The 26,605-nt window shown below is 38.0% G+C and overlaps 1 long non-coding RNA gene across 1 annotated transcript in view; it reads left to right on the forward strand.

Annotated features, from left to right (window-relative positions):
- The window catches only part of LOC135304995 (uncharacterized), a 657,910-nt gene that overhangs the window by 395,536 nt on the left and 235,769 nt on the right, over nt 1-26,605 (forward strand). Inside the window, exon 36 of the long non-coding RNA XR_010366252.1 lies at nt 19,667-19,775. This is a non-coding gene — a long non-coding RNA (uncharacterized LOC135304995). The remainder of the gene's footprint in view (nt 1-19,666; nt 19,776-26,605) is intronic.

Here is a 26,605-nt window from a genome sequence, read left to right on the forward strand (position 1 = left end):
TCCAAAAAGTGTATTGTTGACAGCCTGCTGTTCTCTGTATTCTTCCTGTGCACTGGACTGAGATTTTTTCATTTCATGCATCATCATTCACAGCTTGCTGGAGTAACTCCATGAAGTCAGTACATATCCTTCATACATACAAACAGAAGAGGGAACAATATATTTTTGGTGTTGCTTTTGAAAGCTGTGCACATTTGCATAGATTTAATTTTCCTTTTTGCGTGCAAGTGAAGTCTATTGGGTAGGAAGAACAACCTGTAGTTATTTTATGCTCTTTGTAAACTTGAAGTCCATTACTAATTTGTAACAGAGTTTGGTTTGTTTATGTTTTTTATCACTTCAGTTAATATGAAAAACAACCTTGATTTAAAAGTATTCTGTAGTCTAGCTGAAATCACCTTGATAATGCCTCACCACTAAGAGTTAAGACATTAAATTAAACTTGTGAGGTAAGTGTTGTCTTGGCTTTGATCTAGGTGTGCATATGGACTTGAAGATCCATATTCTGCTATATAACCTTTTCTACTGATTAATGAGGATCAGCAAGGAACTGGTTCATTGCTTTAAGAGTTTCCTAGAGTGGGGAGTCCTCAGCTGGTGAGGAGGGAGTATCAGGGATGTGAGGCAGAAAACTGCTGCTCTGTAGGCTTGACCTTAGCATGCCTTTTGCTACATGGTATAGTTTGGAACATCAAAATTACCTAAAACTGAACGAGCTGCTGTGAAGTTGGCTTTTTGTATCTCTGTGGTGGGAAGTGCAATGTCTTTTTCCTTTAGTCAAAGCATGCAGCTTGCTGCTCATGCTCCAGGCTGTAGCTGGGAACCTTTGGCAGCAGTGTCAAACTGAGGGTCTGCCACTGCTGGCTCTCCTCTCTGTCCCTTCCCTGATATCTGACTGCTGCTCTGTCCCTGCGATATCCCGTCAGTTGTGGAGTCACTGAGAGCAGAGCATGAATGAAGAAATAGCATCCCCTGCTAGGGATGGCAGATGGAAAAATGACTCCTTGAACTGCCTGTACCACTGCATGCTTCTGAAGCCTCAGCAGCACTGGTTGGAAAGATGTGGGAATAGAATGACCAGAGTACCACCAGCAGAGAAGGGGGATGGATATGTGGATTACTGTCATGTGCTATGTGAGCACAGGGATGCCCATCAATTTCTTTAAAAGTAAGCTGAAAACTCTCATGAATCTTGTCCAGGACACAAAGTGTGAGGGCTGAACTGAGGCTGAACTGCAGGGTCTGGAGACTGATAAAATAAACATGTGATTTAGGTGCTGATTAAAGATGTATGTGTTTATGAGGGAAAACAGCAGGGAGTTCTGAGATGCAGATAGAGTAATGGGGAATTAACAGCATCAGTGCCATGTTTCAAACTAAGATGGAAAAGAAGGGGGGCCATTTTGAGGCTTACTGCTGACTCTCAGAGACACAGTATTAGGAAAAAATCTTGCTGGTTTGAGTTTTTCTTTAAGGAAAATTACTTCATATATTCTTTATTTTTAAAGATAACTACATCAAATTTATGTGAGATTGGTCTTTCTGATTGGTCAAATGCAAAAAAAAAAGTTATGTTTGGATTTTGATTTTGGTTTTTTCATATTTTTTCTGAAGTTGGATTTTTTTTTTTAGAAGCAGTTCCAAAAATTCACCTTTTCAGGGTAAACTTGATTCAACACTTAATATTGCTAATTTAGGATAGGCCTGATTTCCTATGGCAATGGAGCCCTGATTTCCGGAAGTCATATTTTTCCTGTTGAGTTGTTTTTCAGTTGGTTGATTGGTTGATCTTCAAATCACTGATCTGTGACTTTGAAACTGCATCCTAAAGCAAAATATATGGAATAAAGTAAGGTATGTTATTTCACATTTATATCTCCATAGATTTTGAGGGAATTATTAATAAATGTAATACTATCTCAATATTGTCTAATAACAAATAATTAACATCTTAATACAATATCTTTAATAATATCTCCTAGGCTGAGCAAACATTTGCTGCATGTGCCTCCAACTCGTGCTCTGAGGATGTCTAAGTCCTTGGATGGAAAGGTTGTTTAAAGGCCACATGGCAGCTCACAATGGTACAAACTTTTGATAGAGCTTCTAAGCCAAGCCTGAATTCTGCTTTGCACTGTGTGAAAGGAGCAGGCACTGCTAGGAATTGCTCTTTGTGAATCAGCCTCAGTCTGCGTGTGCTGTGCAGTGGCCAGGGCAATGTGCAGTCACAGCAGTACCTGTGCAGGTGTGACCTTTGCATGACCTTTGTGGTCCACATCACAGGGAAAGTCGTCATTGTAATCAAGGCACTTTTGTGCTCTTCAAGCTTTTAGAAGCAATATATATTTATCTCTATTGATATCTTGACAGCAAAGAGAATTTCTACATTTTTAACTGAGCAAGTTTTGTTTCAGACTTTTTTCTAAACTCAGCTTAAAGGGAAATGTGAGTACATATTCTTGTTGATGCTTCTGACTCTATCTATATCGTGTGCTTTCCTTTATCTGAGGAAAGAAATTAAATCCTTTTCTTCCAGTTTCAGCAGTATTGCTTGAATAATGGGCTGGGTGCAGATTGGACTCTGTTCCCTTCAGCAGTACAGCACTGATCATGTACAGTGTGAATGCTTTGTAAGTAGCTCAGTGTTTCCTGATACTGAATAGTTTGATAAATTGTTTAAGAGAACTAAGAGCAGGGACCAAAAATATCCCCGGGATTGCAGGTTTAGCCTTTCCTCATCACTAACAATTCCCTCCCCAGCTCCTCTGCTAAAAACGAGCTCCAGCCTCTGGCAGTGTGTCAGTAGCCTCTGTGACTGTGTGTGTGTGGCAGGGCACTGCCAGGAGGTGAAGGGTCCAGCTGAGGGGCTCTGTGCTGGGGCAGAGTCATGGGGACAGGCAGGACAGTGTGGCCATTGAAACCACCAGCACAGCAAGGCAGGACAGACCCTCAACGTGCTGGATGTCACAGCTTTGCAGCACCTGCTGGTTCGCTTATGTGGCCAGTGCTAAGTTAAACCGTAGGTGTTGGTTCTTCCTTTCTTTTTACTCTTTTGTAAGGAAATTCAATCTATTCTGTGGACAGCTTGAGGCCAAGTGAAAATGTGGGACCTGGGATCTTGCTGGGGAAACCAAGCTGCAGTGCTGCCCCTGTGTGCCTGTGAGCAGCCTCCCAGACCATCACTTTCCAGCCTTGGCTGGAGCCTGATTTCTGAGACGTGAAACCAACCCAAAATCTGCATGGGAAATCATGACAACTATTTTCCTGAAGGTTACAAGTGGATAGAAGTGTTACTTACTGTCTGTATTTTTATCTAAGCCGCCATATTTTAGGTCAGAAGTACTTGCCAGAGACTTGCAACATTGTGAAATGAAATATGGCTTGCCTCTGCTTCCTCAGAAGATGAGCTTTTACTTCCATGAAAATCCCAACTCATGGTTAGAAACTATTTGAACTTATTGTGTAGCAGAAAGGTCTTTTTCTCAGTGATAGTTGAAGGCTTGAAAACTTATACTAATGTGATTTTAAAAGCTTGATCTTGCATCTGACAAGTTCAAACTAGCAAATTATTATATAATACTAAATCTTATTTTGTTTTCTAAGTTTCAATTCCCTTAAAAGCCATGACACAATTTGATTTTTATTTTCAATTGGAAAAAAAAGTGAAATATTTGTGTAACACTTTTAAACATTGGAAAGATGCCATTAGTTCTACTTTCAAGGATGCTCAGTTTGTGTTAATAGGGATAGGACTAACCTTAAGGAAATGAAACCAAGAACCTTATAGTGAGAAATTACCCCTCTAAATGTTCCTTCTATTTTTTTTGACAGGTTTTTTTTCCAAGTATGAGTAAGAATAAAATATTCAATCATCATTTAATACTTTGAGAGAAATGCAGCACAATAAAAATCTGTACCTAAACTGCAAGCATTTTAACAATATAATAGAAATAACTAACAGTTTATTCTCAGTTATAATGAGACATGCACACAAACCAAGGTAGATTAAATCTCAAAGTCCAATTCTGATCTTAATTAATACCAGTGTAAATCTACAGTAAATTCACTGAACACAATATTACAGCAGGATCACTGAAAATATATGGGGTGTCAATGTACCACAAAATACTGGGCTCTTCTCGCTCATTTAACACCACTCCATTTGTATAATAATGTAAAGCTAATTGTCCAACCCTAAGTTAGCACATTATGTTGGTCTGTAGCTCTTAATTAACAGAACAGGCTTTTGAGTAATTTGAAGTACACTGTATTTTAAGTTTGCAAGGAATTGAAGATGTATTGAATTAAAGATAACACCCCACATGAGTCGTTAGAGTGACAACTTAATTCCATATCCTAAATACTTGATTTAGCAGCACAGTTGATCATTGCCAGCTACATAAGCAGCTCTCATGCATGAGGAGACAGCTACTACTCTTCTTCCCCCTGGCTGCAAGGGTAGCTCCTTCAGGAAGGGTCTGGAGGCTGCCTGGGCCATTGCCAGCTGAGCCACCCTGGATTAAAATATAGCAATTTATCTCCCCTGTCCTACCTCTCCAAGGGCAGCTTGTGCATTAGATTAAAATCTGGCAAATCATTAAAGTGTCAGAAGAAATTGCAGGAATGTAGAATAATTATGTCACATTTGTAAAATTCAGTTGGCGTATTTTATGGTTAAGAGCATCTCACAATTAACTGTCTTTGCAGAGTCGTAGCAGTGCAGCTTTCAAAAGCTTAGTAAAACAGTTTAATTTGGATGAAAATTCCTTGTTTAAAGTTTTTCTACAGTGTTACCAGAGTTTTTCAACACTCAGTGGTAATAAGGCACCTCATTATCAAAATGACAGAAAGGCTGTTGTGTTCAGAGTATGTGGTAAATATGATTGTCACATCTTATGAAAAAGAAGATTTTTGTATCCTTTTAACCTACCATTAGGATACAAGACATACCATAATTGTTACTTTTATTAACAAAAGCTAACAATTCTCTAGAGACCCAGAAATTGCTGTGTCAGATATGCCTTAGCACCTGCTGCAGTGATGAGAAGACAGCAGCTCTGCATGGCACTCCTTGCATTGAGAGGGTGAACTCCTGCCCCAAAGTCCAGGCAACACCAGCTCTGACCAGTCTTTTGTCAATTTGAGCAGCATCTCTTTCAAGCCACTCTAGGTTTTTACTACAGAAACTTTTAAAAGACCTACTTAGAAGTTTGAAGTTGCTCTAGTATGTTAGGAAGAGGGATGGCCCATTTCACCAATAATGTCGTGAGCAATAGGGATTTGAAGTTTTCCTCTCCAGTAAGTTTTCAATGGAAACCAAGTTGATGCAAAGGCATTTTGTAGATCTTCCCCTCGCTTCTTGTAGTTCATGTTCTTGAACAGAAAATAGAATCTGAGCACAGATTTGACATTTAAACTGAAAGTCACCTCTTTTCCTCCTTTCTGTTCCTGGGAGATGTGGGAAAATTAAAATTTCTTAACTCACTGTCACTGGTTTCCCAATACAAAAATGTACATTTTCAAAAGGATTATTCTGTTAAAAATGTGTAATGTACATCAGGAAGGGTGGGGATCTCTTTCAGTCATGGCTATGTGTTTTTCCATATTGTTATCACTATCTGCCTTCCCAGTGGATCCCAGGCTGTGGGTTATCACTCAGTACCCACAGCTGCCTCCCAGCCCAGGCAAAGTCAAAGCTACAGCCAGGGAGGCCATGGGCACAGGGAGAAGTCCCTGTCAGCTGTGCCCAGCACAAGCCCAGAGAGCTCCTGGGGCTCTGCTCTCCAGGACAGTGCAAACCTATGAACTCTTACTGGCAATGGCAGAGGTCATATGAACAGGACCATTCCAATCATATTTATGCTGGCTATGAGAGAACTATTGGCATCAGCAAGGAAACATTGAATATTAAACAAACTGTCCTGTCTGGCAGCCTAAGTGTGAGAACCTGGGTGCTTCCTTCAACCACTCATATTAAGGAAATAAGTATAGCATACTCTGTTTGAATGTGTTCCTTTAGGACCACTCTGCTTCAGAGAAGACGCAGTATGTTTTTGGCTAAAGCAGGAGACTCTCAGTAGGTATTTTTTCATGCTTGCTGTGGAGAGGCTCTATGGAAAAAGGCATTAATGTATTTTTATCCTTCTCTTACTTTTCTATAATCACCCAGGCAATGCTACAAGAACAAACCAACCCTGAATATGAGAATGAATGCATTTCAGGATATGAAAACAATTTTACATTTACTTGTCATCTGCTTTTCAGTTCAGCAGAAAAAACTGAATCTCCCTCACCCAAGCTGTGCTAGATGACAGGAAGATATTTTCTACTGTATTTTCTTAGAAAAACAGAGGAAATGAGTCCTCATGCTCCTATTTCCTGCATGGCTGTTCTGACTATTAGATTTGGTACTGTCAGCTGGAAAGAGACAAACAAAAGGCAGACTGAACTGCCTTCAGTTTTTAAAAGATGAACAGCAAGTAGGCACCTTGTGTTAGAGGAAATGTGGACATGAAGAGCTAAGAGATGTTCCACTTCAGGGGCAGGACTCTTGGCAGCACTCTGTCTTTACTTCCTGCTTGTTGAAGAAAATACAGTGTTGAGGCAGCTCAGCATCTGCAGGGCAATCCAAAGTGTAATTTGCCATAATCTGACACTGATCTCTGCTGAGAGCCTCAGCACCATGATCAAGGCTCGAGATTTGGTTTACATATCTTTATTTAATTCTTTGTTTTATAGGAACTTTTATTGCACCTAATGCTTAACTTCTCTGTCCCTTCCTTAAATCAGGGGACAAAAGACAGTGCATTTGTACTATAGAGGATATATGCATCTGATGTAAAGCATTCAGAGAGTTTGATAAAAGTATAGTTGTGAAGCAAGAGGAATGTTAAAAAATATTAATCTGAGCCTGATCTTGTGGAACAGCTAGAACTAAAAATATTTGTTTTGAAAAGGTGTGTTGGTGTTCAGAAGTCCAGTTTGGACTGAGAAAGATAAGAAAATTTTTCTGGCAGACGTGATGGATACAGAAAGGCATGGTTGTTTCTGGCTGAGATAATCCTGAAGGAACTGAATCCTGCAGTGCTGGTAGCACTGGCACTTGGTATGCTACAGCTGCAGCAGCATGCCAGAAAATTTAAATTCAGTGTGACAGTTCTTAAGGTGGCTTTAAATAGAAATTAGCAATTTGTAAAAGTGTTTTCCAGAGTTTTATCAAAGGAGTAGAAGATGCATGGGACAATAAGTCAAGTTTCAGGATTTGTGTTCCAATTAGACTTTTGGAAATATGATTGTTTTGATTCATGTGGGAATTGCAAATAAGAACTACTGGTGCAAGAGGCTCACTTAATCTGAAACCAAGGTATTGTTTTCCTCTCCAAGTATGCAGCACAGTACATTTACTCTTCTAGTAGTATATTGCAACTTTTGAAAATTACCTTCCAAGAATGTGGTCTCTTACCATTACATAAAAATAACATTTTTGCTTCATGAAGGACTGTAGAAACAGAGGATTTTAAAGTGCTGTTTAAGTTTATTTTTCACTTTCAGCAGATTGATGGATTTTAAAAAAATAATTCTAATCATATCCCTGAAAACTAAATTATGTAATTTTGCTTCATAAGTTTTATATTAAATTTTTTTGTTGTTTTTAAGTAGAATGGAAAGAGAATAGAACTTAAAGAGTCTAATGAGGTACTAATTTTTCAGTTTATTCATTCCCTGCTTCTCTTGGTTACTTCTACTGTGCTAGTGCTTGTGTTACCTTCTTTGGATTTTTTGTTACCATTTATATACACTCAAACTTTTTTAGATGAGTTCAATGAAGGTTAACATTTTACATCTATTTGTAAAATGAAGAGGGGGAAAAGGTGGGTATTTTTTTGTTTTACTTTTTTTTAAAGAAAAATTAAAGTTCTAGAAATACTTTTTTCCCCTGTAGTTCATTATTATATCAGTGTCATCTCAAAGAGATACTTACCTAGTATGTTCTAGCCTTACATAAAGAGAAGAATTAATCAAAGTACATTTTTGGCCATTGTTCCTTAGGAAACACGTTGTCAATAACTAAATGTTTTTTAACTAAATGTTTTTTCAAACCCTTCATAACCCTTGTTCAGAGCTGTACTGTATTTCCTGGCAAACAACCATACTGTAAAAATTGGCAAGGTACTTTGGACGCTGAAAGCTTTTAGTATCACCTCAATGAGAAGGTTTTATTCTATTTTCCTTTGCTGCAGACACACAAACATGGAAATTATTCAATTTGCCCTTCTGGATCATGTTAGACACTCATGGGCAGAGAGGTTGTTTAAAGAATCCCCTAATTTGTCAGGGTTTTTTGCATAAGGCACCATAATGAGTACATATCAGAGGTGCCTCCTGCAGAGTCCCCTGTAGCAGTTATTTGTCCTGTGCCCTGGGGATAGCTGGGAGCTCACTCTTGTCTCCAGCTGGTCTATCCCCACCTGTGCAGGTGACTGCTGGGGAGTTTCTGCACCATGAAGGGACCTGAGTAAGCACCCAGGCACTGCTCTGTCATCCAGTTACGGAACTACAACAAAAGGACTTAGGAATTCCATAACTCTTGTCCCAGTGGGAAAATTATTCTCATTTGTCACAGTTGAACAACAAGCCCAGGTACCAAGTCAGTTGCTTGCTGAAGTCCATGAATATACTTTTGCAGTAACAGAGGACTGGATAAATGAGAAGAGATTGTTTTCCCATTATTCCAAAGTGAGGGTTCAACAGAAATTATGAAGGTTCTTCAGAATCAGAGCTTCTATGGGCTCACCGTGATTTGCTTGTACTGTAAAAAGATGCACACTGGTAGTTGATGTGCTACTCAAGTACTTGCAGTTCTTAACTTCTGCCATCTGTGATCAGGATGACCTTGGTTCTTACCCTTTCCAAATAAAATGTATGGCTCTTTTACTGAGATTTCTCTCGGTGAAATGTGTGACCGTAAAGCAGCTCAGCATTTTTGCTGAATGATAATCTGCTTGGGAACAGAAGAGGGCTGAGGGAAATTGAGTCCTCAAGTGTTATCCTTGTGTGCAAGAGGCGAGAATCCAAGGCTGAATCTGTGCTTTCAATGTCTTGACTTTATACTTGCAGGCACCCTCAAATGAACTGCTGCTTGTTTTATAAGTGGGAGAAATTATTGCACTTATAAGTAAATTTGTGATATGTCACTCTCTACTTAAGTGCTAACATTTTTAATTACATTAATTTAATTAGTTTAAATTACATGCAAATTGATTACATTACAGTATTTAACATAACTTTGACTTGGGGTATTCTCAAGTAATTGCAAAGACAACTAATTCATTTTCATTAATTTTTAATGTTTTTGTAGCCATTTTCCATTTAGAATTTAAATGGAATGGGGGTATAAATTTAAATGGGAAAAAAATCCCTTTAAAATACTTCAGAGGTAAGTTAGAAAAATCTCAAATTTTGCTTCTCAAGATCTGTGAAATCCTATCTTGAGAAAGATCATAAAAAAGCATCATACAACTTAGAGATGGTAATAAAATCATCTTATTTGTTGCTTTAGGCAGCTAGTGCAACTTCTTGAAAAGTCTTCAAAAGTAAATCAATAAGATAATAACAATTTTTACAGTCCCTTATATCTCTTAACATTAAAGCATTTCTTATAAGAACAAGCATCTAAATGATAGGTACAGCCCCTAATGGCCAGATGCAGAAGAAAATATTTCTGTGTCTGAATTCAGCTTATTTTATTGCAGAGCTTAAGAAAAGTTGCAATCTGCTTTATGTCCTGGTGTTTGTGAAAATGAGCTGATTCTGTTAAGGGCATTGTCTCCCTAACAACTGCATAAGAGCTGAGTTAATGCTAAATGCTGCAATAATGTCTTTGTATCTTCTGATGTAACTGATTCATCCATGCCAGGAACTAACTTTTTCTACATGTCAGGGAATTAAGAGATGCATCAAACTGTACCAAAGGGACAAAAAGTGACAGTCATTTTTTTTGTAAAAGCTGGCCTTGCAATATTTGTTAGAATGCTTACCTAGAATGTCCTAAATTGTTTATACTCAAAAATCAAAAATTCTTCAAAAGAAATTTTCTCTAATGATAAATTTTAAAAGATAGACTCAAAGGCATGTAGGTTCTTTGTGCTGAGTTTTCAGAATGCTGTTTTGGGTATTTGAGGACTGCTGTGGTATTGCAAGGGGCAAGGCTCTCTTCAGATGAACTGCAATGATCTCTTCCAGAGTCCTAACACAGACCAATTGTTTAAATCACAGGAAATAAATTAAGGAAATAAAGCTAATAAAAGCTTTATTAGTTGTAGTAAAACTGCCAATGCAGTTTAGGAATAGGCTGGTCCAAGCAGCAGCTATTTTTATAGCTGGGTTGCCAGACCCTGCCTTGACTGATCCTCCTTGCTGGGCTCTGAGTGTAGCTCAGAGAGAGCCCATTCCAGGCTCACTGGTGCATTCACAGTGACACTGGTCGCTGTCTCTGCCCTGAAACCTGCCAGCATTGCCAACCCCGACCTCTCTGCATGGCACGGCGAGGAAAGACGCTCAGGAGAGGATTTTCAGTTTAGTCTAAAAGTTTATTTAGAGTTACATGAAGTGCAGCTGACTGAAAGATTAACTAGTTAGTTTATGGCTCCTAGACAGATTTTTAGTCAACATGTTAGTAATTGTTAAGACACAATGTATCTTCAGCACTAACTGCAATTTTTTAAAGAATAATAACATGCTCTGAACACAACTAAAAACCTTTGTCTTAATATAGACTTAAAATAAGCTCTTTGTGATTAATTTGGAATACTTTGCCATATAAAAATGATTTTTTCAAAGATGTTTCTGAAAAAGAGTACATTTTGCTTTCTTTTTCCTATTTCTCAACCACTGCAGCTCAGTAACTTCATCTCCAAGTCGGGTTGCCTCCTCAGCTGCACCCTTTAAAAAGTACTGGATTCTTCCACTAGGAGGAAATTATAGATGAAATGATGTTGTGTGGCAGTGTTTCTAAGCTGGTGTCTTTTGGGGTTTTGGCTGTAATATCGTTTCATACACAATTGGGTTGAAAATCTGGTGCCTGATTAAAAAAAACAAGAGCAGAAAACAGTTGAACCCATGTTTTGAAATGTTGTCACACCTTCACAGAAACAACTGGGAATATTTTAAACTCCATTTAATACATTTTCACTGAACTATTTGAAAATGTGCATGAATGTAACTGTGCCTGCTGTTTCCTGCATGGTTCTCTTCCAACACTTGCTGAATACTTTTTTATTATTCATTGTGGGAGATAAGGCTACTGGAACCTGTAGAAATGTGCAAAAGCTGCTCATTGAGAAAATGGACCTTTGGCTGCCCTCGGCAACAGCATGGGATTATGGATTGGGAATGGCAGAAACTGTCAAGTGTAAAATATGTTGGTTTGGTGAGTGCAGGTGCATACAAAATGGCCAAGCAACAGCTACATAGTGCCCCTGATAGGGGCAGGACTATACTCAGTATTTCTTTCATACAAGAGGTAGAGCAATTTAAAAAGTTTGCAAAAGCTTGTTTCAGTTCTGAAATCTACTCCCTGAGAAATGTAAAGGCAAAAACTTTATCAATTTCTTCTTAGGGAAGGTGTTTGAAATGATTGTGTGTTTTAAATTGCATTTTGTTTAGTCCATGTCCTTCAGGATCTTTATGTATTTATAAAAAATTCAGTGTTTTTTAGTCCTTTTATGCCAGTTTCATAGAAAGAGGATAACCATGAGCCCATTCTGTTCCAACCAAGTTACATTTACAGGGCAGAAGCAGCAAGTGTCCCTGCTGAGCCATGATTTACAAGGTAAATAGCAAATGCCAAAGATTAAGTGGTGGTTTTCCCTTGTTTGGTGCTTAAAGGAAGAAATAGGGTTACTTCTCTGTTTAACTTGGGCTAAGTAATGCCACTCTTAGAGTGTATCATTCTGTGCAAGGGCTTCAGTTCCTCAAGATGGGCATCTTGGGAACTGAACATGTCAGGAATTAGTGTTTTAAGCATGATGCCCTTTCTAGTTGAGGGAAATAACTTTTTCCTGTCCTTTTCTTACTCCAGACTTCAGATTTTTAAATTCCTCAAAAAAAAAAAAAAAAAACCACACCAAACAAAAACAACTACTGGAGAGGTAAAGGAATTTTACCATTGAAAATCTTTTCAACCTGGCTGTGATCAGCCTGGCTAACCATATGAAATATAAATTTATGTTAGATGTCTATCATTGCAATGTCTAAAGTGTATTTTAACATGAAGATAATAATACTGAGTTTTATCTGTGGGTGAATTATTAAGACAGCAAAAATAGGAGACTTCCTGAAGTAAAATTCCTTAAACATGGTGAATTGTCAAGTTTGCTCTGTAAAGAAAGCTGCTGACATGGAACTCAGAAAACCAGAAAAATTCTGGGCACATTCCATGTGCAGAAAGAGCCCAATATGCTGAGCCAGGCTGCATGTTTTTGTTGCTGTCCTTTGGATAACAACAAGCACTGCTTCACCAGCTCAGAGCAATATACATACAGGATTATTGCTCAGGAACTCTTCACTTTCATATGCTAAGGGAATAAGAATCTACTGTGAATTTTCAGCAGCAGCAAGAGACAGAAACTGAGGACTGAGAGCTTTAATCTGGGGGGCTGGAGATCAGCTCACAGGATCTCCTGGGGTTTAAAAGGAAAGCAGGCACAAGGCATGGCTAGGGCTGTGACATCCCTAGAATCACAAAACCAGAACAGATACCATGTACCTGAGCATTCTGCTGGACAACTTCAGGGCACTTAAAGTCAGGAAAGATGAGGAAGTGGGTTATGCTGTAAGACATGCAGGGAGAAGGTGATAATCTTGTTGAGAGCTTGTAGGAAGAGTCATGAAATGGTGTGGGCTGGAATGGACCTTAAAGTCCCCAGTCATGGGCTGGGATGCCACTCACCTAGATCAGCATGCTCAGGACACCATCCAACCTGGCCCTCAACACTTCTGGGGGTGTGCTTCTCTGGGAAACCTGCTCTAGCCTCCTTTAAGTACTGGCAGACTGCAATGAGCTCTCCTCAGAGCTTTCCCTTCCCCCGGCTGAGCAACCCCAGTTCTTTCAGCCTGTCCTTGCAGGAGACAGTGCTTCAGCCCTGTGATTGTCCTTGTGGCCTCCTCTAGACCAGCTCCAACAGGTCCAGGTCCTTGTGCTGAGGACTCCAGACCTGGACACAGTGCTTCAGGTGAGCTCTCACAAGAGCAGAGCAGAGGGGGAGAACCCCATCCCTTGACCTGCTGGCTGCCCCTGTGTGGATGCAGCCCAGGATGTTTTTGGCAGTCTGGGCTCAGAGCACACACTGTTGGCTCATGCCCAGTTCCTCATCCACAAGGGTGGCAATTATAAATCAGGAGAAGATTTGTAACAAATTATCCCTTTGAATTAAAGGCAGTTGGGCATTTTTCAGGTAACAGTGTCATACTGACTTGCTCCTAAACAAAGTGGAGCATGTTGCCTTACTTTTTGAGACTTATTGACTCTTGTGACTTGCATGTGTTTGTTACCACCTACTGAGAATTGCATCTCCAGGTGCAGTACCATCTGTTTGGGAAAAAGTGCCCTGTACCTGACTTTCAATTGTGTAAATGAAAAGTAATACTTAGTATTTAGGAATCATTTAAGAAAGCAAACATGTCTGTAAATGCCAATTAATATTTCTCCTCTCTAGTAAGAAGGGTTTAAAATTTTTTTAACATGAAAATTACATTGGAATGTCAAAGATTTTCAGTTGTTTATCTACTGCAGAAAAAAGGAGCCTAATTTTTTCCAGGAAATAATTGTGAGGGCTTTGGTAAAATTAGTTTGGACCTAACATTTCACAAGTTATATTACTGTCTTTGTTGACAAATACAATTTCTTGTTCAAACTACATAATGCAATCCTTAATATATGCTAGTTCCTAACTCTACATATTCTCTACTGGGGCTGGGCAGTGGAGCTGTTAGAAAAGATAGTATTTTGTATATGCAGGTGGTGAGAAAATGTTGGTGTAGATTTTTATCTCGTATCTTCTGTACTTCAGCATTTTTTCCCCTGAACTCTTTAATTTTATATCTATTAAAAGAGTACATGCAGCCTCTCAACAAAAATTAGAACTTCTGTTGTACTGAGTACCTCCCATCCATACAGTAATAGATTATCCTACTCTCATGTGGATGGGCAAGACAGGCAAGTGTGGTATTTAGGTAATGGTTTTATCCCCATTTAAATTAGAGACAGAGTTGCTCTTTTTGTAATTTTTATCTATAGAAGTCTTTTACTGGGGTTCAAGAATTGTTACGTAATCAGTGAGGAGGCAGTTTAACGGCACAGTGCCAAAATTTGGACCTGGTTTAGGATTACAGTGAAGGTTTGTGGACAAGCTCAGCTGTGAATCCTAACTGCCTCAATTTTTGGCCAGAAACTTGAATTGCAAGGCTGTCTTTCCTTTGCCCTTGATTCTGTGGTGCTGCTTTGCTCTGGAAGGTGATAAGATGCCAGCTTTTCTGCCAGAGCAGCTCTTCGTGTCCTGGGACATTTCTCTCAGTGTACCTGTGGTCCTACAGGTCTGAAAGGGGGGACCACAGAGATTTAATGAATGGGTGGATTTCTTTCTTCAGTTAGTAATGTCTTCAGTCATTTCTGAGAGCAGCTGAAAAAGCTGCAATAGAATGTTTCACTGGGTGAGGTACTGTATAAAGATAATATATAAATATTCCATAAATATGTGTAATATGTAACCTTTGGTTGCAATAGTTGGTCCCCATATAATATGGACTGAGCTATGCGGTACAGGGATGGATTATTGGTGTTCACTGTATGCTTTTCCATGACAAAACTCATGGAAGGCTAAAGGCTTAAGGCAGCATTTTTGAGCTGTTGAGCTATTGATGTGCCTTGATGCAAATTGAGTCAGTTCTGATGGAACCACTAAACCAGTTTCAGAAATATTAACACCAAGGAACAGCTTATTGTGATCACATTGCTATCAAGCACTTCTCTACTCCCAGGCTTTTAGAAATATTTGAAAGGCAGTGTGATACATTAGTGGAAAAGAATAATTTAAACCATGAATTTCTGTAGCATTTTGTCATTGCTGCTATTTGTAAGGCTTAATCTCTCTTTGATAAATAAGCTTTACTAATTTTTTTTTTCTGAATTACTTCTTTACAGTCTGAGGGGGATCATATACTAGGCTACCTTGAATTTTTGACCATGTCTATTTTGCTAATAATAATTAAAATTTTGTCCAAATTAAACCAGAGTGCACGTCTCAAGGTATATGTCATACAGAAGAGATAAACCAAGAACCACCCCACATGATGAACATATGTTTCACAATGTGTTATGTTTAGTGAAATGTGATTTTGGCCTTGGCCTTCTTGATTCATTTGCAAATTAAACTGCTTAGAACTCTGGAGGACCCAGAATACAGCTGGGCAAACAAGTTTCTGACAATTTTTAAGATATCTTTCTAATTGTGTCCAATGCCAACTTCAGATTATTAATTGTACAAAATGTGTGCTGTTCCTACAGTCGTTTTTATTCATTGCCACCAAGAACAGGGAAAGTTAATTTTCTTTTTATAAACATAATATATGGATCTTATTAAAGACAAATACAATCTAGTGAACACTGAACTGATAAATGCATTTTTACAAGACTGTTAAAGGTCTATCTAAATTTTAAAAACTAATGAGTAGAATGAAGGAATGTCTCAATGTGAGCACCTAAATGTTTTCTTTCTGAAACTGTAGCCTTTATTTCTACTTTGCTAGATTTATTCTACACAAGAGCACTGGAACTATTAAAGCCAGACATGATTGGTTTCCAGATTTTTCCACCTAGAGGGATGATGACATGTTTTATTTTCTTTAATTATGGCACAATTATTTGCTACTCACACTCTTTGTGAGTAGCTGCTCGGCCTTTTCCTTAACTAGTCTGCCTTTTGCCTCCCAAAGTGTGCTTTCCAAAGTCTGAAATACCTAGAATTTATCCACACTATTATTTTTGCAAATCTACAAAGTGAAATATGGCATGGAAACACCATTAGCAATACAGACATTTGGCTAAACACTTTTAACCAGTACAAGCTTATGATAAAGTGTCAGGTGCCCTGCTTCATGAAATAGCACAAATTGAACAGATCAATTCAGTAAGCCATTAGCAGCATTATGCAGAGATATCTTTAGACACTGCAGCTATGCTTCATCAGAACGTGTCTACCATCTTCTTTCCCTTGCTGTTTGAATCCCCTCACTGAATTTTGCATTGTGGTGATACCATAAATTTTCAAACCTAAAACTAGCAGAGGTTTTATTGTAAACACAAATGCAGCTCCAGGAATTTGGTTTAGCAGGCAAGACCACTTGAAGTTTCACCTTTCAAAGTACTTTTGTCCTTTTTTTAATTTATCCCCATTGCAGGCAAAAGTTTAATGGGCCAATTAATAATTCATAAAATACTTGGCACAATAAAAGGATTTACTTCTGTGTCAGGTAATATCAGGAATCCTGGTAATGATTTTTGAGACAATACAAAAGCTGCAGTATCAGATGATTTTTACATTTTCTTGGAGGGATTGTGAAAGGGTACACTGCACCAAAAAGGCTTCTAATAAGATGTGTTCCTGAAAGGGACAAGTAGATAAGCAAGATAAGTTCTTTTTTTGTTGTAGAATGCAGTGATTTGAGCACAACATTAAGAAAAATTACCCATTTGAATTAAAGGGTAGGATGGTTAAACATAATTTTGGGTTAAATGGTGTATATATGCCCAAGGTTTTATTTTGTCACTAGTCTATGAAGTGATGTGCAAAGAGAGGAAAATAAAAGGAAGTGATCTAATAGCCAAGGTGTAAGCATCCTGTTTATTCATGGTTAGTGGTAGTTCTCCAAGAACATTACTAACAACCTTTCAAAAGTCCCGATTATAGAGGGAGATGCTGTGCATATTAACAGCTGGTCTTTGCCCGAGAGAATCTACAACCAGACTGACAATGGCAAAAAAGAAGCATCAAGTCAAGGGAAAAAATCAAGGCAACAGCATTTGAGTAGAATGATAAAGATGCACTTGAACTAAACCAAGTTAAGCAGATGACATCACAGTGGAAGAAGAGAGTTGTTTAGAGTGCCTCTCACTTAACAGATTACTTTGATAGTCGTGAAAAGGGGAAAAGTGGGAAGCCAGTAGGAGAGATCTGCACAGTAAAAGATATCTGAATTTTATCTCCTTTTTTAGGGATCATGTACAAGATTTGTTCTCTAGTTGCTTTATTTCAGAATCTAGACGCTTACCAACCTATCTTGCTTCAATAAGAAGCAAAACTACTTTTCTTATTCAGAAATTAATGCAGAAATTTATATAGCTCTAATTTAAACTTTTTTTTCTAACTAAAAGGTAACCAGTAAAGTACTTTTTTAAAGACTTATTAATTTTTTACTTTACTTAAAGAAACAACATTGAATAATAGTGCCTGATCTGCTTTGGCACGAAATAAGATATCGGCTTTCCTAATAAAAACCCTTTATCATTACTCACAACAAAAAATACTAAGAAGTGTTGAAATTAAACTGTGTTTAATTTCTGTGTCACTGAATTGCAGTGCAGGAGATATTTAAATTGGGCATTTAGTTATCCATACTTTTAGTTTATAAGTTGTCTGGTGCAAGAAGATTTTGGATATTAATCAGTATGAACAGTTATGCAAAATAAATCTAAAAATATTATAGGGCAAGATTGAACATATTTGCAATGATGTTTAAAATCCTTGAAAGAATATAATTTCATTTAATTAGGGGGTTTTCCTTTCTTTGTTACAGTATTAGCTCAGGTCTTGCATCTGACAAAACATTTGTGACCCAGCTCCCTTCAGTCCCCAGTATTCCAGAGTTGTTAAATCCATGATGTTTTGGTGGTGTCAGCTTTGTATTGCCTTCGTTTCCCTGGGTGCTGAAACTGATCCAGGGTAACCAACCTGGAATGAGACCAGCAGGAGCTGGTACCCTTTCACTGGGTCAGGGAGCAGCAGTGTCCTCCTTTGAGTGGCCAAGGCAGGGCAGGTGGCTGGAGGAGGAGGAGGACAGTGTCCTCACAGAGGGCTCTTGTGCTCCTGTCAACACTCTCATCTGAGTCCCTATAAAGGTTTTAATATGTGAAGATGCAGTACTTGTGGTGCACACAGCTCTCATTTGGATATGCATATGTAAGTGGCCATCACATGTCTTCAAGCATATCTTCAAGAACATTTTATCTTTTCCCTTGCTGTGATTGAACCTGAAGTTCCCATGAAGACATAAGAAAGGTGACTAGTACCATGGGAGTGGTGTCTCTACATTCTTTCAGCCAGATCTTGCATCAGCCTATGTGTGCAGAAAGGACCAGTGTACCCCATATTTCACAGTGTGGTGTATTTGTTATTTAGAGAAAAAATCAAAAATAGAGCAAAAAATTTTCATGCACCTCTCCAGTGCAGTGGGAAGAGGATGAATAAGATGCTATGGATATTTCTTATTCTTATGCTTTTCAATTTTATTTGTCTTTGCCTTTAACCTCAAAGCAAATTTCATTTACATACCTGGGAGAACGTGCTGGCAGTGGCTTTTCATGGGGTGGAAGTCCTTTCTGTTTATTTCTGCAGATGGAATTACAGCCAAAAGCCTTTCCTTCAGCACAGTTCTGCTTGTTACTGTTGCACATCTTGACGTTGCTGGATTAAATATTTATTAACTGGGGGAAAACAGGGCAGTAGTTTAAATTTTTGAATTATGAGTTCCAGGTCATATTAATTATTCTGAAAACCATTCAACAGCTTAATAAGGCAAGGGTTTGACCGTGTTATTTTCATTTGTTTGTGTTATTTGAGACTGTTGTAACTGGCTGCTTAATGGTCTGTGTCATGTAGGTGTATTATTATCTCTCATTGGCACATTTTACTCAGTTATCATTAATGGCACAGAATGTCTTTCCCATCATTTTCTCTTGGAATCCCAGATAGAGAGCAAGATCAGTGACAGTTTTATCAGTGAGTTACATTAAGCTGCTCTTTGCCACTTCATCTCAGACTGGTCCCTGCTCTACATAATGTCAGTGCCACTCCACTCTCTCATTTGCCAAATGAATAGCAGGGCTCTCATTAAATTAATTCTATGATTTTTTGCACTGGATTACTGGCAATATGTTCAGTTTGCTCTTTTGATTTTACTGAAAAATGACTCAAATACCAAAGAATAAATAACCACAGTTATATAAGAACTAAAGAAAATAAAATGGTATTTGAGTTATAAAATCAGTCATGGTTCTTGACTGAAAATTCAGCAGTAATTGGGGAGATTAGAGGCAGTGAAGCACATTAGTTCAGCTTGCAGACCTACTGTGTGGTCACTTGTCTTTTTATTTGTGCTAAGTAATACAGCAGGTGGAAGAGAATAAAGAACAGCTTCTTAGTCACTCCTGTCTGGATAAGTCTGCACCTGACAGGTTTATAGCAGAAAATCTTACATATCCACAAGCTTTAAAGGAATGAAGTTTTCATTTTCTGCCTAAAGGAATCTAAAGCACCCAAGTATTTAACCCTCGGAGAAGCAACAGTCCTGCTATAATCAGGAGAAAATGATGTGTGCTCTTCTTTTATCTTAGGTATGGAGGAGGGTAAGCAGGAGGAGAAGCAACCAGTTTGCAATATTCCAGTAATGGAAATTGGCTGGAAAACCAGGAAATCCAACCACCTAGCCATTCCTTCAGCCTGGTAAGCCCTTTCTGATTTGAAAGCAGTTCTGTATCAATGTTTGTTGACTGTTGGCCAAATGTGAGCATTATTGCCAAGGGAATGAGCTAAAGGCACTTGAAAAATCAGTGCAAAATAAAGTAATCATATGAAACTCTTAAAGAAGTGACAGGGGAAAAGAGTGAGAATGTTCATGTGGGCTTTGGCACTCAATTTGCATTACCAATAGCACAGAAGCAGTTAGAAGATCACAGATTCACAGAATCACTAGGTTGGAAGAGAGCTTCAAGATCAATGAGTCCAACCCATGCCCTAACACCTGAACTAAAACATGGCACCAAGTGCCACATCCAGTCTTTTTTTAAACACATGCAGGGATGGTGACTCCACCACCTCCCTGGACAGACCATTCCAGTATTTTACCACTCTTAAGATAAGTAAAGAAAGGTGAGCTTGTAAAAAGCATATGGTATGACATGAAAGTGAGAGAGTTAGAAGGCTAAGTGTGAGAGATGACTCTGACAATAGCAAAGAATTCTGAGATCAAGTGATTTTCTGAGTCACAAATTCATTGCTAATTTAATTTAGATTAAAAGGAGAATAGGAGCTATAAAAATGCAGAAGGTTTCTACAGTTATTGCAGGTTTGGGGTTTGTTTGAATCAGACCCATTACCATGTTCATTGGTCATGATGCCATATCTGAAGACTCATGACCTGAGCATCCCTTCAGGTTGAATTGTCATGTTGGCCCATTCTGACCCCACACCAAAACAGTTCTGTGTGTACAGGGATGCCATGGCTGGCACTGCTCAACCGGGCAGCGCTAGTGCTGGAAAACTTAAAAAGCACAGATTGATAATAGAAGCACCTCCATTGTACAGGATATTTCTTGTCTGGGGGAGCTGCTGCCTTGCAGAATTTCATAGAATCATATAATGGTTAGGATTGGAGGGGGTTGGAAGAGACCTGAAAGATCATATAAATCAGCCTTGGGTGGTTTTAAAGAGTTATCATCTGGAATTGATAAAAGAAGTAGGAAACAGGAGTATATGCTCTCTCTGGGAAAATTTAGCACTTGTTATGACTTATTGAGAAGTATTTGTGACTGGCTAGTAGGGTAGACACTCTGTTATTCTAATCAAGATTGTAATTTTTTTTACCTTGTACACATTGTAGTTCACCAAAGAACACACCATTTAAAAAATAAAATTAAGCTGAAGGCAAAAGAGCAAATGCTAAACAAAATTTGGAAAGCACCGATTAGTTTTGGACAATTCAAAAGAAATAAGAATTTCAGATATATTCTCACTTTCAGACAATGAACCACCGTACATCAAATGCCTTCCTTTAATTTTAAGGGCCACTAATCTCGTTATGCCAGAGCTTCCTAAGGGCAGGAGATGAGGCCATTTTCTTGCCCTTCTCTGTAGCAACCAAGAAAAACGTACATCTGCTTCCTTTTCAAGATGCTTTACTCTGCAGGGGATGAGACACCCGCTGTTCTGCTGAAGTTGGTGTCATTGTCAGCTCCCACCTTTTTTACACTGCCCATTTTTAGGGACTTACAACATCTTCCAACCTCTTTAGTGTCCTTATGTTTTTTGAATTGAGCGGGATAATTCACAGAGAGAGAGCTCTAAGAGAACCCAGAGTATAAAAACTGGTTTGGCATCTGGTCATGGGGTCACTGAAGGAACATTTCACGTTGTGTGCTGACCACATTATTGGGAGCAATATCTCACAGCAGACTTGTATGTGTTACTAGGTCACTGTCAGGGAAATTGTTTGTATTACCCTCCTGAACTTTGGTCACCAGAGAAACTTTCAATCAGATAAAGATGGGAGGGCTTTTAGTCTTTGCAAATAGTCAGCTGTCCGTTTGCAGAGCCTTTTTCTAGTGTCTGTCAAACCAAATAAACCAAATTCCTTGCAATGTAGTATCTGACATTTAAAGCAAGCAAAAGGCGTGGTAAAGATCAGTGTAGGCCACTGATATAATAGTATGTTGAAATGAAATTAATAAACATGGGTTTTCTGATGTGTATTTTATACTTAAGCTTTTCACACTTATCTGTGGTGTCATGATAGCTTTTATCACCACCTTTTTCATTTTTTTCCCCAGTAGTGCTAGAAAATTGTAAAATGCATAGGCAGAAATAAAGGAAAATCATTGGAAATTAGAATTTTTTTGAACTGAAAGGTAAGGTGACAATGAGGTCATGCTCTGGAACAGGTTGCCCAGAGAGAATGTGGAAACTCCAACCCTGCAGATGTAAAAATCTTGCCTGAGCAAGGCCTTGAGTAACCCGATCACACTTTGAAGCTGCTCTTTGCAGGCCAGATGTGCCTTCTAACTCTTGCATTCATTTGAAGCATCAAATCTGGCTTAAATATTTTGAGCAATGCTTCCTTTCTGGGTTTCTCATTTGCTGAGGTCCTTGTAGAAGCATCTGAGAAGTGGGGCTGTGTTTGAGCTGTGGTTGCACAGTGGCAGTTAAACAGATGGCTGGCAAGTACCGTGATCAAAGGATGCTTATTTCTGCTTATTTCTGTGTGTCTTGATAGGGATCTAGAAAACACTGTGGAAAATCTTTATGATAAGCCTGTATTACATGTAAAATGATACTTTATTTTTTTTCCCTTCCAGGCATGTATTAGCATGATTTACATGTGTAAGGAAAGAATATAAACTTTTATTTTATTTCAATGGTAAAGTATTTTTTTTTAGGAGACATCTTGTAGTCCACTGTTTATTGCAGAATGTTCTGAACTGCACTTTTTAATTCAAAAATCTAATTCCTTCCTAAAAAGGAATGCAGAACAGTAATCTGTTTCTTTTACCAGGAAGATGGAATTTTATTTCTCATTTTATTCATTGTTAATTGACTTCAAATGATCATAACATAAACCATAAAAAATTCATTTTAAACATGTTAGCATATCAAATTCTTGCTCTGGAATTTTCTCTGGCATGTCAAGAACACTGATAGTTGGGACTTCTATAAATATCTTTTTGGAGGCTTCATATCATTAATTTTGTAATTCTGTAACTGTATTTTGTCAAATCAGCCTTCTTGTTGAAAATAATATTCTCTTGTTTAATAGAACAACAAATTACCCTTGAGATATTTATTTTGCTATAAATTTTCCTCATCAGTAATAATATGCTGACATTTCTGCTGAGGGAACTTGATGAAATCTTGTGAGTTTGACCTATCCTTGAGAATCACTCCCGGGAAAAGTGCACACTACAGCAGAAAATGTTGGAGTTCTGGTGTGATGATGTCATGTTAAATTCATTAGAAGTACATAGAAACAGAAATTTTGTTAGCCTCAGAAGATGATGAAGTATGAACCTCTGTAGTTGAGGGGAAAGAGATGAGTGGAAGAGAAAGAGAAAAATGGTTTGTTCTTGCCTGTTTTCTGACCTTGACCTCACGCTCTCAATACAGATGGAGAAGACTACTGAGCCCTCTTTCTTTCCTTCTGTCATCCATTTTGGATTGATCTGCATCTTCTTGCATTTCAGTTTCTAGCAAGTGTTTTATTGTGGTTTAATTTCGGATATTTGCCATTAGTTTGTCTCTTGATTTTCAATTTTAGTCATCTCAATAATTATAATAAGAGTTAGAGTTACAACAAAATTTGTTTATTCAAACTGTATCTTAGGTGACCTTCTGTACCTTAGTGCTGTACTCCCAAAATCTCAGGTTTATTTGGGTGAGCAAGGTAGGACCCATCAGTCTAAGCAAAGCCATCTGTACATCAACAAGTTTGGGTTTTAGTCTCCCATGCAGTTATCCATTTTATTCATAATTAAAATCTGACACAGATCAGCTGCCAGGGAAGGATCAGCACAGGTGTCAGTGCTCAGAAATCAGGTGATGCAGATTCTTCTCCTGCCCTTTACAGATAGGGAACTAAGAGAATGCTCATAACAAATAACTCATCTGGATAAGCAAAAACCTGACTATAAATTAAGCTAAAATGTTTTTAAAGTATTGACTTGAGGTTAAAACAGGATCCCAAGACACAACAAATTGTTTTACATGCTCAGACTCCATCTGGGAGCCCTGAACCTGTGTGGGTCAGGTTTCTGTCTTAGTTGAACAGTGCTGTGATACAAACTCTGCCCCAGTGTCCCAGACAACAAACTGGTTTTTCATTACAGAATGTTCTACCATTATTCCCAGCAATTTCTAAGGTACTGATGGTATTTCAGCTGGTATTTATAAAGGGAAAATAACTTCTGAAGGCAGAATGAAAGATGAAGAACTCTCTCTCAGAGGCAAGGTTTCATCCAGCACCGTAGTTGAGACTTGTTAGAGGAACACTCGAATGCTGAGGAAGGCAAGAGCTCAGCACCTTTCCAGGCTCTTGGCAGATGAGTTCTAAACTGTCCAGAGTATGCTCTCACTTGTAACTCCTGCATGAGAAACTTACCCATTGGTTCTCTGGGTTTGTTTAAAGAACTTATATTACCAACAAAAAAGTTGGTAGTACCATTTCAGACCACACTATGGAAAAACATTAAAGTTTTCAACAAGATTGAAAACTGGGTTAATTGCTGGTTATTAAATTACTTGAAATGGTTTTGTTTCATTCTTCAAGGTTTCGGGGCTTATTTATTCCTTTTTAATGCAGTTAGCACAACTCATGAGGAAGGGCAGATACGATGTATCAGTTTGTTATTCTTTAGCAAATAGTTCACTTAAGCTTCTTGGAATGCTGCTATTGAGGAGAAATTAATTGAGTGTTGCTGACATAGAGTGATTATCTTTTCCTTTAAACTTGTGATTGGAAATGGATTTTACTTTTGCTTGTGGCAGTGTCACTATTTTATATGAAACAATAATATTGTTTTTTGAAATGCTGTATTCTGTGATTCAAACATATTTCTTTATTAAGATTATATTTAATTAGGACTGAGTGGGAGAGAGACACATACTAATATCTGGATTTGGGGCTTTTTTCTTCTTTGTGCAGTGTGAGGCTGCACATTTTATTTGTTGGCAGCTAGGCTTTGTTTCAGTGTGAGCAGTGGCTTTGCAGCAAGTGTGGTTTTGGTTAGATCCTGAGGAGGTCTCCTGGTTTAAGCCCAGCTGGCAGCTCAACACCCCACAGCTGCTCACTCCCTCCCCTGCCAGTGGGATGGGAAGGAGAATCAGGAGGGGAGAAGTGAGAAAACCCATGTGTTGCAATAAAGGTGGTTTAATAGGGAAAGCAAAAGCCGTGCACACAAGCAAAGCAAATATAAGTAAGATTTCCCATGTTAAATAATTTGCTTTTCTTGAGTCCTGTGTGTTTTTCTTCACCTCCCTCTCTACTTTTTTTTGTTTTACTTTCTTGTCAATATTTCATTATATTTTCTATTGGTCTCTTTTAAATGAAAGAGAGACAAGAGGGAATGGGAAAGAGAACCACAGTTCAAATAGTATTTCTTTGCAGTGAAGTAAAAACACCTTAAAATTAAGACTAAGTCATTTCTCCAACTGTGATTATCAGTCCCTCTAAAAATCAGTATGGTAATCTTCAGATTACCCAATGTGCCCCATTGGAGGAGTCAGAAGTTTCATGAGCATTTAATCAAACTAAACTTCATATAAGAAAATAGAGGATCTGGCTGAACTGTGATTTCTTCTGTGCAACTACTTGGGTTCAAGTAGTATATAAACAAAATACTTCATTATTGTGTGTCAGAGGCACAGGCTCAGATATTAGAATGCTTCCAGTAACCTTGTTAGAGAAGCTGTGAACTGAAATAAAGAAAAGGTTAAACATATTTATTTGGATTTTTTTTTAACTGGGCACACTGCAAAATCAGAAATTTTCAGTAAAAATTTCAAATGCCATTAGGGAAAAGATAGTTTAATTGTTCTTCATTCTTGATGAAAAACCTAAGACAAGGTTTGAAATTATTAATAAAAAAAAGTTATTGTTGTGTTTTGAAGTTTACAATAATGTGATAGTTGCCCTTTCTGACACCTAGTCTATTGTGCCTTGGCTATCTCCAAGGAGATGTAGGCATGGTTGTGTGTGTCTTCTTTTTCCTCTATAAAGTGTTGTATTTAATAGTTCTCAAGTGTAAATGAGTAAAAATTGCCTTTTCTAAGATTTGGAATACTTAACTTTTTCAGCTATAAGACATAAAAAGTATCTGTGGAGAAACCCAGGATTGCTGATCTCTTTGAAGATTTGCAACAGTTCTGTTGTGAATAGTGCTTTTAAAAATACAACTATGAAACTATTACAATACATTTCTCACTGTGTTACTTGTCATTCCGTTTATTAGGTAAGAAATAACCAGTATCTGGATTTCATATGATGACTACTCTTTGCCTTCTGCCTTTTAATTCCCTGTTACTGCTAGACTATTTTAATTTATATATTATTAAATCTTACTTTTGACTCTAAAGTACTTCAGATTCTTGGTTTTGTTCAGTGCAAGATAGTACTTCTCAGAGTCTATATTCCAATTTCAAAACATTCCCAATTCTAGTCTGAGGTGCACTTAAAGATAAAAGGGGGAAAGTATCTTGTGTAGAAAAAAAATACCCAAACAGCTTTTTGATACTGAACAAATGTTTCAGTGAGTTTCCTGTTATGACAGGCAGCACAGCATTTTGGTGATAAGTGATCGAGTACCTCTGTTGTACCAAAATACTAAGGTCACTCTTCAAACAATAAGCAAGAAACTGTTGCAATAAAAAAATATGATCTTGCAACCAAACTTTACACCTTGAAAGGCCCTGTGTTCCAGGTTCGAGAATTAATCTTTTGATTTGGCCTCATTGCAATTAGGATTGTTTTGAATTCTTAAATTTCTTGTGCTCACTTAGATGCCATTTTG

The sequence above is a fragment of the Passer domesticus genome, chromosome 7 (genome assembly GCF_036417665.1).
Source record: "Passer domesticus isolate bPasDom1 chromosome 7, bPasDom1.hap1, whole genome shotgun sequence".
NCBI lineage: Eukaryota > Metazoa > Chordata > Aves > Passeriformes > Passeridae > Passer > Passer domesticus.